General features: G+C 40.0%; 1 long non-coding RNA gene across 1 annotated transcript; it reads left to right on the forward strand.

Moving 5' to 3' along the window:
- The first annotated feature begins 708 nt into the window (after window positions 1–708).
- Window positions 709–5,104, forward strand: LOC127533211 (uncharacterized). The gene is made up of 3 exons (XR_007940991.1): window positions 709–2,277; window positions 2,379–2,582; window positions 3,543–5,104. It is a non-coding gene; the product is annotated as an uncharacterized LOC127533211 (long non-coding RNA).
- The last annotated feature ends 322 nt before the right edge of the window (window positions 5,105–5,426 follow it).

Below are 5,426 nucleotides of genomic sequence, written 5' to 3' on the forward strand. Positions count from 1 at the left end.
TGTTGCATTGAAACTGTTCTGTGTTTGTCTCATTCTTGTTTTAACATGACAGTTCCTCTCTGAACGCACAGAGTCAGCTTCATTAACAAATAAGTATTTTATGACCTTGACTGTTTGGATTTTAAAATTCGGTGACCAACAAATGATATATTTCATGTCTGCATTTTACACCCAGGCATTAACTGGGGCTGGCAGGTATTTGTTAAAACGGACTCCTGGAAGCAGCTTCACTCATATGAGTCATTCCAGAATTGGAGGATATTTTAGGTCTCACCCATCAAATTTCAAATAATCCATCTAACATGCAGTTGTTGTGTAAATATCCTTGTCCTGAGACCAAATCTAAAAAAAAAAATAAAAAAATTTAAAGAAAACAATGTTTGAAAATATTTTTTAAAAATACCAACTAAATCTGGAATTTACGGAGCCCCTAAAGGGACATGCGAAAAATAAAATTTAAAAAACATTTCACGTGCTCACCTGAAAGTTTCTGGTGCGCACCTGAAATGTTTCACGTGCGCACCAGAAACAAGGTAAATATGAAATATGCATTGTATGCTAGGCTACAAAGTGACGTTGCTTTCTCGATGGCTGTTTCAAATGTTTTTGTCGCTTGCCTGTCTTTTCACAGATCGACATCAGCGTCATTAATGTTATGACTGATGGAGAAGGTAGTGTCTACAGATACGGACCCGTACCCGCAGCCTGTGGCCTACGGATACGGCACTTTCCCTTAACATAAATATTAATGAGCCGTACATAAATATTAATGAGCCGGCTGATGAACACGCTTCGTGATTGGCTGGTAATCCGACGTACATAAATATTAATGAGCCGGCGACGCTGATGAAGGCGCTTCCGTGATTCGAGGTGAATCTGCGGAATGAATGGCGGAACTAACAGCCAGCAAACTACAAGTATTTTTTTTACCTTCAAAAGTAGCGACAGACTATTACATATTAACAACCTAAGCAAAACCCTGACGTATTTTCTGCGTCTGTCAACACAGACCCTGCACGTCAGTCACTTTAATGTTAGCGGACTCTGTTGAATGGCTAAGTTACATAACCACAAACAAATCTCACAATATCACAGTAAATCGAGTTTGTGGGTTTTTTAAATTCATGCCGAATTAAAGAGCTGCTTCTCACCATTCACGAGTGTTTGTTTCATATTCGACATCCTTAACTTTATCTTGTAAATTAGCGTCCGAAATTAAATGGGAACATTTGCAATGGAGTTCGTCAGCCGCTTCCACCACTGAACGCGGTAAACTAATTAATAGGAACTGGACTTCAAACAATTTAGACACGGCGTCTAAAAGCGTAAAAACTACATTGTCTACGTAAAGTGTGAGAGGAGACGGTGTATTTTTAGTTAAATTATACAATGTTCCCCGTCAAAGTCATTCATATAAACTGCCTGTAATGTGCAGCAATAACCATCGCCAGCTCTTCAGTGACCTCAACACGTCCGTACCTCTAGTACAGATGCTACGGGTACGGGTCCGTACCTCTCGCATCAACCGATGGAGAATTAGGACGGTATATCACAAGATATGGGGACCGGCTTGCACTCAAGGCATTTTGTCGTCAGAGAGCTGTAACAAATGAATACCGAGCGGGAACAGAGACAGTGAAGTCTGCCCTCTTGCAGAACATAAGGCACAGGTTGGAGGAACGGGGAAACTCTGCTACCACGAACAGAGAACGCAGTGCTGGCAATACATTCGCAGTCAAAGTCACCCGGTGGGTTGAGATGGGATGGCTCAACTTTGAGAGAGGCACTTATCACCAAATCAGAACGAGAAATGGAGGCGGAACACGGCATCTGTCTGTCCAAAAATCTGTAACTATGGGCGAGCTGCTTCAGACAGGCAAAGATCTGTTTTTTCCTAATGGACAATCATCCAAAGGTCCGGTGGAAGACTTCGAATTTGATATTCGTGATTACAGCCATAATGTTGTGTCACCTGAAGTAACAGTGGCCCAGCTATATGAACAGAGTAAATTAAAAATGCTGCGGGTCTACACATGCTCCAAGGCAAAGGGTTTAGTGCTTATTACTGATGAGTCATCTAACTCAGAACCCAGAAATGAGAGGCCAAAAAAGGTAATTTTTTGATTCCCTTTTAATTTTTATTGTGACAGATTTCTGAACAGTTAAACAACCTGTCAATCATAGCCATCATTTGCTGATCTGTGCACGTCTTTGCAGAGACGATCCCCAAAGAGTGGGCCTACAAGAAGACAGCCAGAACCCAGTGGGTCAGTGCAGGTAAACAATGACAACATTTGTGTTATACAGTATGTACATTAATGTTGAAAAGCTGCATTGGTAAGTTAGTTATTGTTTGTTTTTCATATTGTTACCAACAGAGAGCTGAACCAAAGGTCGATTTGGGACAAACTTCAGATCTGTTTAGTGAGGAAATTCTGACGTTGAGTGATGGGTCAGATTCCCCTCTTTGCCCCTTCGAAAATTTTGAAGACTCTGAAATTAACTTTGGACCCACTGGTGGTGATGACGATGGCGACACCACCCTTCCCTGGAATCCTCCTAATGACCTGGACCCTCAGCAGGTATAGTACAGATCTAAGTTACAACATTGCGGCAAAATATTACTGCAGTCACTGTTTCCTTTCAAATTTGTCACAAATATTCTATACACAAACTTACAGAAAGAGTTAGAAATTGTCACTCCATCTATTATAACTCAAAGCTGATGTTTTGAGATTACTTTTTCATAGGGGTGCAAATTATCGAGTAATTCATTAATCGATAGTTGTTTCATCTTATCAATCGATGATCGATTAATTAATAAGCACCAGTTTTTCTGAGAAGCTGAATTTGCCTATGAATCAACAGGTTCCTTTCTACAAAAATCCATCCATTCTCTATACACTGCTTTATCCTCACTCGAGTCATGGGGGGTGCTGGAGCCTATCCCAGCTGACTCGGGCGAAGGCAGGGGACACCCTGGACAGGTCACCAGTCTGTCGCAGGGCTACATATACAGACAAACAATCGCACCCTTTCTACAAAAATGCTTTATCTTTCTTATGAAAGAGAAAATGCAAATCATATTCCTTAATAAAAGATTTGTTCGGAACAGCAGGGAGCAACACATTCACAAATGGAACAATGCAATGACAAGGCTACTTTAAGGTGACTTGAAACATGAAAATAAATAAATGAACTGTCTGTTGGAAGCAAATTACAGGTTCACAATTAATTGCAATTAATTTATTTTAATTGAGTAATTTCCTATCGACAATTAAGCGATAATCGATTGTTTGCATCCCTACTTTTTAATCAGAGCACTTAGAAAAGTGCTCTGATTAAAACAGAAATTTTCTGTTTTACATACAAGGTAAAACAGAAAAGCAGCAAATCTGGAACCACATCAGCAGCAGCATTTTTGCATGCTAATTGATTATTAATGATGTGTTGACACATTTTCTTCTCATTAATGGATTAAGCAATCATTATTCACATCTAATTTCCTAATTTTTTTTCCTTTCTTCTTTCTTAACTTGCAGCACTCAACATTGAATGATGGGCCTGCATCTTCAAGCAGTCTTCCAGCAGCACCAGACCCACCTGAAAAAGAGCCCCTCTTTGTGAAGTTGAGGCGGATAAATATAGTTGAGGATGTTCTCAATGTCTTTATGGAACCAAAGGTACTGAATGCTCAATTAAAAATGGAATTCACAAATGAGATGGCTGTGGACAGTGATGGGGTATCAAGAGAGGCATATTCCGCATTCTGGGAAGAATTTTTGGAACAGTGTGAGGGGGAAGATGAAAGAGTACCCAGACTGCAACCAGACTATTCAGAGAAGAAATGGGAAGCTCTTGGAAGAGTGTGGATACCTTGACCACAAAATCATACCAGTCAGGCTATCACCCGCTTTTGTTCTTGCCTGTTGCCAAGGACTTACTTCAGTGGATGAAGATCTGTTGATGATGTCATTTGCAAGATTTCTTTCAGAGAGTGAGCGTGCAACACTTGAAAAAGCAATGCAGGGCAACATAGATGAAGCTGTTGAGGAGGACTTGCTTGAGATTTTTTCAAGAATGGGCTCACACATCCTGCCCTCTCAAGACAACCTGCGGGCAGCCATTTTGAAAATGGCCCACAAAGCTCTTCTTCAAGAGCCAAAGTTCATAATTGACTGTTTCCACAACATTATTCACAGTTCCCTGCCAATGCACATAACAAAAGACAGCATAATGGTGCTTTATGAATCCAAGAAGCCAACTAACAAAAAAGTGGTCAAGATGATAAAGTCATCATCTGACAGCCTAAATCCACAAGAGCAGGAAGCACTTAACCACCTGATATGGTACGTGAGAAACACTGACCAAAGAAAGCTGGAGATGTTCTTGCGCTTCTGCACAGGATCGACTGTACTGTGCAAAGATACGATTGAAATGACCTTCAATACACTGTCTGGATTGAGCCGGAGACCTGTAGCACACACATGTGGAGCAGTGCTTGAGTTACCGTGCACCTACAGCTCATACCCTGATTTTCGTAAAGAGCTTGACAGTGTCCTGTCAGGTGACTGCTTCACGATGGATATTGTGTAGTCAATGAAGTGAATGTTTTTACAAGTGTGTCTTATTATTGTGAAAACGATTAATGGTATAACCGTGATGTAGTTAGATTTGGGACACACACACACACCAGTATTGTATCCTTTGCAAGTTCATGTTTATGGGTGAGGTTCTTTCAGGATGGAGTTATAAAGGTGCAAGAACAAGCAGAGTAAGTACGAAGAGTTTGACAGTGTCCTGTCTGGTGTGACTGATTTATTGATATTGTATAGTGAATGTTTCTATACCATTTCTACAGATTTACATTTAAAACATGTTATTTTCCATTCATATGTAACAAGCAAGAAAACATAGTAGCCATTAACAAAACAGAAACAAACATTCTTTTTTTTTCTTTTTTTTTACTTCTGTGGCTTTACTTTAAGAGGTTGAAAACTTTACTTAAGTCCAAATGACAATTTAAGTTCAATCATTTTGATAAGTCAGAAATGTGTGCAGGCACCATTGATATTAACTATTTGGTAGGCTACAGCAAATGCAGTTTCTTTCAATAGCAGAATATTGTTCAATAAAGAGTCAGTTTCCCTTTCATTCCTGTGCTTCATTATATAATTTAGATGGTAACGGAATAAAGCATTAAATCAGTTTAGTCACTTGGATAAAAATGTGTTCTCTGTCACATTAGAGAGCGGATTTTATCTCATTCCTCAAATGCAGGTACAAATCCACTGCTTGATAAGCATCAGCTGGAAGATGAAGTTGTGACTCCACCATCATAATGCTGCAGAGGTCGTAGATGTCTGTGTCACATGGCACTGCTGGCCGAAATGTGCAGTTGCTCTGACACAACTGTACATCAGCTC

The sequence above is a fragment of the Acanthochromis polyacanthus genome, chromosome 3, assembly GCF_021347895.1.
Source record: "Acanthochromis polyacanthus isolate Apoly-LR-REF ecotype Palm Island chromosome 3, KAUST_Apoly_ChrSc, whole genome shotgun sequence".
Classification (NCBI taxonomy): domain Eukaryota; kingdom Metazoa; phylum Chordata; class Actinopteri; family Pomacentridae; genus Acanthochromis; species Acanthochromis polyacanthus.